This window comes from Nicotiana attenuata, unplaced genomic scaffold, assembly GCF_001879085.1.
Source record: "Nicotiana attenuata strain UT unplaced genomic scaffold, NIATTr2, whole genome shotgun sequence".
Lineage (NCBI taxonomy): Eukaryota > Viridiplantae > Streptophyta > Magnoliopsida > Solanales > Solanaceae > Nicotiana > Nicotiana attenuata.
In genome coordinates, this window is record NW_017673361.1 from 120,982 (window position 1) to 129,561 (window position 8,580).

Here is an 8,580-nt window from a genome sequence, read left to right on the forward strand (position 1 = left end):
ATTTTCTTTAGGTTTTAATTTTGCGCTTGTTCACTACTGTTATGATTGACAACGATGCTTTTGGTTTTGAAAACAACTGCTAATACAAAGATTGCAGATTCTGAGTCAAATGATGATAGTGACGAAGAAGTTCCTTATGATATTGATCCAGAGATAGAAATAGTCTCGCAAAATGTTGAACAGAAAACTCCTTCAGTCACTTCAGATGAAATACAAGTACTTGGTACCAAGGAAATGTAGTCTTGAAGTCCTAAAGTTAAGTTCAATAGTAAGGACACAAGTTCAAAAGTTAAGGACAGTCAGTTCTTAACTTACAGTTACAAGTTCTAAAGTTAAGGACATGCAATCCTTAACTTATAGTTACAAGTTCAAAAGTTAAGGACAAGAAGTCCTTAACTTACAGTTACAATTTCAAAAGTTAAGGACAATAGGTCCTTAACTTTGATTTCCAAGTTCAAAAGTTAAGGACAGACAGTCCTTAACTTACAGTTACACGTTCAAAAGTTAAGGACAAACAGTCCTGAACTTAGAGTTTCAAGTTCAAAAGTTAAGGACATGTAGTCCTGAAGTTAAGGACATGAGCAGAAGGGTATTTTCGTTCGGACAGTTAAAGTTTATTAAAGCAGTGGCTAAAGACTAAAGACATTTTAAACGGTGGCTTAAAAATAAATACATGTGTTATTAGTGGCCAACCATGCACTTCCCCCTAAAATAAGTCGCTTCACATAATACCTCTATTGCATATATATAGAGTTTAGTGTCTCATGTTCTCTTGTTGCGGCTTAGCCCCTAAATTAAGGACCCGTTTGGCCATTGATTTTGTCAAAATATAGTTGATTTTTTTTGGCAAATATATATTTGTTCATAAATTTTATCCATATTTTGGCAAATTCCCAAAACCTAAAATCCAAATCCCAAAACCAGCTCAAGAGCTAGTTTTGGGCCAAAATGTTACTATTGCATTTATTAAAAATTGCCCCAAACTCTTGTATTTTATAAAAAATTCCACCATTTATTATTTTGTAACAATGCTGCTTCGTCTTCTCGGTGATCCGATAGTGTATTATGTAGTTCATTATAAAAATGATAATTTTGTACCAAATTTATTTATGTTTAGGACTATGATTTGTGATAATATAATGAATGTCATTGATGAAGGTAATATTGGGTATTTGTGATAGTTTTTAGAACTTGCGGTCATAAGTCATATTTCATGTTTTTTTAAAAAAAAAAAAAGAAGTGAAATATGTTTTGAAAACTGATGTCCAAACACATTTTCATCTTCAAACCAAACTTCACCCAAATTAAATTTTTAAAACAAATTTGGGAATCTATGGCCAAACGCCAGCTAAATTTCTTTATATAGTTGCTACAATTGCGAAGACTTGGAGGGTATATCTTTAGAAAAGTATAGTTTCTTATACAAAATTAGGCTCCTTTGGAAATTAGTGTATCTCTTCAAACGGATAACAATACTCAATCCGGTCCACTTTAATTAATTTTTTAGTTTTTTTATGGTCAATAATATTTAATTTTTTTCCAGATATCAAGAAGGAATTAACTTTTATTTTTTAAAGTTGCCCATGGATTAAAGAGTCTTGAAGTATATTTATTATATTTTCAACGAATATATTAAAATTAATATGGTCAATTTTATTCTTAGTTAACGCTAAAAGATGAATTCCTCAATATTTGTAAAAAGAACAAAAAAATTAATTAAAGTGAACCGTAAGGAGTAATAAATAATGAGTGAATTGCAGATCACATCCCTACAGAGTCTGTATGGTCTCTCTTACTTTTTTTTCACGTTGACTAATATATTATGAATTACAAAAAATTAGAACACAATTCTATTTCTTGAAATTTACAAACTAGAAGACTTAGTTTTAGCAAGAATATCAAATTATATTCAGGTCCACAACAATATTTTTTGGGTTCCCATCCGGTGTTCGGTATTCACATTGGAGCCCGATTATATTCGGATTCGCATAAGGTAAGGTCCCATTCGAGGGAGGTAGCGCTCCTTACCAAGGATTTTTCCATACCCAGGCCTCGAACTCGAGACCTCTGGTTAAGGAATGAGCATCCTCATCCACTGTACCACATCCTTTGGTGTAGGTCCATAATAAGTAAGGGAGAAATTCAAAAATAACCAAATTTACAAGTGGTCATTCAAAAATAGTCACAATTTCAAAAGTAATCGAGATTTAGCCACTTTTCATGTAAAGATAAATCTGAACGAAAACACTGTTCAAAATCCGGAAAAATACTCCAGCATAAGTATACTGGAGTTCCAGTATAATATACCGGTCCAGTATAATATATTGGAGATTGGAGCACCGGTGCTTCAATCTCCAGTATATTATACTGGAACTTTCCGCGTGCTGGAGTTCCAGCATAATATATTGAATTTTCATACACATGTGCACCAATCTTCAGTATTTTATGCTGGAACTTTCCGTGTTACAGCAAAATAGTGGCTAATTTTCAACGACTTTGCAAACGTTGGCTATTTGAATGACCAGTCCGAAAACTAGCTAGCCCGTGCTATTTTTACCGATAAGTAATCTTAGTACCAACATAAAAATCTTCGCAGAGAAAAAGGGAGCTGGGAGGGAAGCAGTTGGGAGTCGAGCCCACGCAATTTATAGCTATGTACTCTCCTGGGGAGAAATTCAAAAATAGCCAGATTTACCACTGGTCGTTGAAAAATAGCCAAGTTTCAAAAGTCATCGAAATTTAGCCACTTTAAATCTGAGCGAAAACACTGTTCAAAATCCGGAAAAATACGCCGGCAAATTTTACGGGAGTTCCAGCATAAGTATGCTTGAACTCCCGTAAATTTTACGGGAGTTCCAGGATAACTATGCTGGAACTCCCGCAAATTTTACGGGAGTTCAAGCATAATTATGCTGGAACTCCCGCAAATTTTACGGGAGTTCCAGCAAGTATAATTGTCCAGTATAATATACTGGAGTTTGGAGCACTGATGCTCCAGTCTCCCGCAAATTTTACAGGAGTTAGCAAAGTATACCGGTCCAGCATAATATGCTGGAGTTCGTACACAAATGCACCAGAACTCCCGTATATTATACTGGACGGTCCCTGTTGCAACAAAATAGTGGCTATTTTTCATTGACTTGATAAACGCTGGCTATTTTTCATTGACCAGTGTGAAAACTGGCTATACCATGATATTTTAACACTCCTGACATTGATCTCTAAATTTTTCACTACACACTTATTTGGCCCACAAATTGCACATTTTTATTTATTTCAGACATCAGAAATTTGTTTAAAATAATTACTGTAATTCACGAGGACCACCATTGAATAAACATTTCATTAACGAATGTCACTTCATTTTTCTCCTGGCAGATGTCATTTCTTATATTAGATTAAAAGACTCTAACCCTATCCCAGCAGAAGTAGGAATAGTGACACCATAAATAATACTCCTAGTATTATAGCCCGTGTGGCCAAGCTGCAAAAATCAGCTTATTTTGAGAAGTGTTCTTTTTCAAAAGTGCATTTTTCAAAAGTACTTTTGGTGAGAAGCAGTTTGTGTTTGGCTAATTAGTTTGAAAAACACTTTTGAGTAGCAATTAGTGTTTGACCAAGCTTTAAAAAACTGCTTCTAAGTGTAATTTTCTCAAAAGTGCTTCTCAAAAAGTGCTTTTGGAGAGAAGCTACTTTTTTCTGCTTCTCCAAAACTGCTTCTGCTTCTCCTGAAAAGCACTTTTTTTCCTTCCAAAAGCTTGGCCAAACACCTCAATTTTTGGCCAAAAGTGCTTTTGGCCAAAAAAAAGCACTTTTGGCCAAAAAGAAGCTTGGCCAAACAGGCTATTATACTCTCTCCAGTACAATTTAAGTGTTTTTTTTTATATTCTTTTGTGGTCCACAATATTTGATTTTTTCAGATATAAAAAAGGAATTAACTTCTTCTTTCCAAAGTTTTCATTAGAGTAAAGAGCCTAGAAATAGTTTGTTATATTTTCAATTAGCAAATTAAGATTAATATGGTCAATTTCATGGCTAATTAATGCTAAAAGGTGGATTCCTTAATAAGTGCGAAAAGAGCAAAAAAATCACTTAAAGTGGAACGGAGGGAGTATTATAGTTTTCGTAAAGTAGAGACAATATCATCTTATTTCAACTATTTAGAAGCTTTCTTTTTCTTTTTGATATAAATAACCTTAAGTTGTTTTATTTACTAATCTCATTCTATACTATATTAAAAGCAGGAATGCCTTTAGCGAAATGTCGTTCGCCTTTTTTACCCTTTAAAAATAGGTTTCACATTAGATAAAATAGTCATTTAACTTAAGGCAACTAAAATTTTGCTTACTAAATTGTTCCTTATTTGATTGTAGGACTTTAAAAACAAATTAATTAAAATTTTACCTTATATAAACTCCTTTTACTTAATTAATACCCCTTTATCAATTTCTTTAATCACGAAATACATGTTGACAACTATGTAAGTTCTCATTACTAATTAAGTTCTTCCTTATTTAAATTATTTAAAATAACAAAAAAAGATCTAGAAAACGCAACCAAATTTCACCGAATTTTGTAGCATGAAATACTAAATATAAAGCCTTTTGCTTTTTGGAAGAAATTTCCAATACTTAGGATTTAAAATCTTAAAAATTTACCTTCTATGCTAATAATGTAGCTAAATATTAATTCTATTATAATTAAAAGTTACACATAAATGATAAAAGACAACATATCTTAACAACATCATTCGTGAACTAAGTGAACTAACATTCAATCAATACTCAAGTATCGTATCACTAAAATATTATCAGCAAATAACTTTCAATTTACTTCAAATAACTTTCAATTAGTAAACAGTAAATTTGTTAACACAATAAAATCTTAAAATACGTATGGAAATAAATCTTAAACATTATTGTAATTTTCTATATAAATACATACAAAATGAAAATGAAATGTTAATAGATTCTTATACTTTTTGCGATAATATTTCATTATGATACACTTCATGTTGAATAATAATAATAATAATAATAATAAATATTAATATTCTACCTGCATTTTTATGACAATCATTTTTTTTCTAAATGTAAATTGATTAATTCCGTTAAATACTACCCTTAAATTCGTAATACGATAACTAAACCTAATAATATGGAGTCTCGTTTTCTTTTTTCGTATTTTTTAATTTGAGTTCCAATAGTAATAAGATGAAATTTATATTACTATATTAGGTACGTGGGCAAATAGACTTTATTTTTTAAGGTCAAGATGAATATATTGTTGCATGATATTTGAGTATAAATCAACATATTATTTTACTTTATCTGAGTTACTAAAGCAAATATACAAATATATCAAATTTATGATATGGCATTAGAATACTTTTGTGTGACATACTTTTTTTTTTATTATATTGTCTAAATAAGATCAATATCCATCATTTTTAAGAGCTTGTGCTTTTCGTAAAATTTTATTTTATTACTCAAACACATAGTTTAATAATATTTACATGATTTTAAATATTTTATATTCATTGATATAGAATTCACGCGCAATGCGCATATCCTAAAATTAGTGAACAAATAAAAGTGAACGGAGGGAGTTATAGTCTACACAAGAGTATCTATCTAAATTACCTTTTAGATTTCTCTTAAACATACCATTTAATTAGCACTTCATTAATTATAGGATGAATTGGAAAGGAAAAAAAGCAATTAATGCTTCTTGTTTGTTAAATCGCCAAGTATTTTGAAACAAATTAAGTTTTTCACCAAAGCAATTACAATATTTTGGAGCAGAGGAAGTATTATGAGTATCATATATATGTGTATCTCCTTAATACTGACGAATTACCGAAAATATTATTTTACTTATTCCTCAATGTTTATTGTACAACGTACATCAGATATTCCTTATAAATTTAATCAACAAAAGCTTTATTGCCATTGAATATAAGGATCATATCCAAGATATTATATTATTACTAATTTTTTTTTTTGTTACTATATCTTAGCAGACATATAGGTAAGGTGACGGCAGGTTGATAACCTACATAAAGCAATTAATTACAGTAAATAAAAAGACGGAAGAAGAAGACTAGACTATTTGCTAATCTGCACAAAAATTATTATCCTACTCAACTATACTGCCAGCCTCTTTAATTTTCCTTTGACTAATTACACTTTTTTGTAGAATAAATCCCTTCCGCTTGAAAAATTTATTAAGTTTCTTTTCTTAATTTAAAATGCGAATTTCCCCTCTTGCATAATTTGGATTCTAGTATATATCAATAGTTGATGTGATATGAGTTGAGTTTAAATAAAAAAAGTATGAATTCATATGATCAACTGATCACGCCCAACTATGCCTTCTAAAAAAGAACTCTGCGGACGTTGCAAATATAACCCGAGTATTACGCCCAGGGTCGAATCCACAGAGAGTTAACCTATCAACCGCTATCTTCAAACCCACCAAGTATTCAGCACCAGCTTCTCAAACATTCAAATTCTCAGTTGAGTGTTCTTTAACAACTAGCTTGCAAGTAACTAAATGGCTGTAACTAAATTAATAAGGTTGTAAACAATTATGGGACAAAGCTAAGGCAATGATTTCCCCTATTGATGGAATCCCTCCTGTTTATGCTCATACAAATTTACCCACTCATCTCTATCAATCTTGAACGCTAATCTTACCGCAAATCTCTTCCGAGTAATCACAGTAATCTACTATTGCACTCTCCCGAGATACACTAGCTTGCTTTATTTAGCACAATTCAATCTAGATTGCACCCAAGACTTCGTTATTCCTAATCCCGCCTTTAAACCCGCAATTATAGATTCCTCTAATAATCTAGGAGTGGTGTTGTTCAACAATACCCTAAATATGCACTCTTTTCCAAGTTATGCACACTAAATAGGTACAGCTAATTGAGGATCCTGTCAATTAACTACAACGAACACGAAGTTGAACAAATAAAGATTAAACTAGCAATTTGTATTCACATAAACAAGAAGTTCATCACCCAATAGGTTCCATCAAAGCCTTAGACAAGGAATTTAGCTACTCATAGATATGGGAGAATAAACTACGCTTGAATTCATCATAAAAATCAAAAGAAAGGAAGAAAGATGTTTAGAGTACTTGCTCCCAATTGTTTTCCTTGCTAAGAAACCTAAAAAATCAATACATGCCTCTCTTGGGCGAAGTCTAGTGTTTTAAATAGGGTTTAGGTCTAAAAATCCCGTGTTTTACACTTAAGTCCCTGAAGTTTACTGTGCCCACCGCGGTTCTACCGCGGTCGCGGTTGAACCGCGGCCAAACGCCCTCGCGGAATCTTCAACTTTCAGAAACTGCCTTCCACCGCGGTTTCACCGCGCTCGCGGTAGAACCGCGGTGGAACTTGTACCCGGAAATTTTGGCCTGTTTTGAATGGGATACTTGGGAAATTCAACAATTGGCCTTTTTTCATCAATAGTTGACTCCAAAACCGCTCCTTAGCCTTCCTTACACCTATATCACCTGCAAATCATGAAAAGCACTAATAAGAGCATTTTGTTGTCATTTTTCCACATTAAAAGTTCACAAGAAGGTGATTATTTGGTGCGTGATTATAGTCAAATTCACCTATTATCATCAACCTCAACTTGTTTAAACGTAATTGTTATTGTTATTATTGTCAAGCAATATTATCGTTCAAAGTTGGCTAATGTGACCTTGCATGCTAAGCATCAGAGTTGCACTGGCTTAGGGACAAAATACTTTTGATATGTAAACCTTAAAATACAAAGCTATATATGGAGACCCATCACTTAAAAAACGACAGACAGAACGAGAAGAAAGAGAAAAGTGTAATAACTTAGACTACAAATACATACCTGACATGCAAGTTGATCATCATCATACATGAACGGAAATATTTTTATGTTATAATTCATTTAATTTCTACACTTGGTAATTCATTCGTAGCTTTTCCTTGTTAAATTATTGAGGAAGATGGTCAAAGTTTCATATTATAACTGACAAGTAGCAGATTAACAGTATGGATATTTAGAAAACCAGCCAAGGTTTCAGGATAACAAGTCATATGATGTATAAAAGTGCCCGGATTCAAGATTTTAAGTCTATGGGTTTTGAACTAAAACTCTTTTTGTTTACTGGGTTCCGAAGAAATTATTTATACATATTAAATACTTAATTTTTTTGAAGTGGAACCTTGGAGCAACGATAAAGTTGTCTGCGTGTGACGTATAGGTCAAGGGCTCGAGTCGTGGAATCATCCGCTGATACTTGCATCAGGATAGGCTACCTACATCATACCCCTTGGGGTGCGACCCTTCTCCGGACCCTGCGGAATGCTTCGTGCACCGGGCTGTCCCTTTTTTATCCCTGCCCCCACCTCTTTCCCTCGTTTGCCCATGATTTGAGGTCGCTGCATTAGGAGCAGTGAAGAAGGTAGATGATGAAGCGAGCAAATATTTGTCTAGACATAAATGCAGATGCATGTGGTAGGAATTGAACTCGTACCAACTACTACCAGATATGGCTTACAATTTCAATAAATTAAACTAGGTTTAT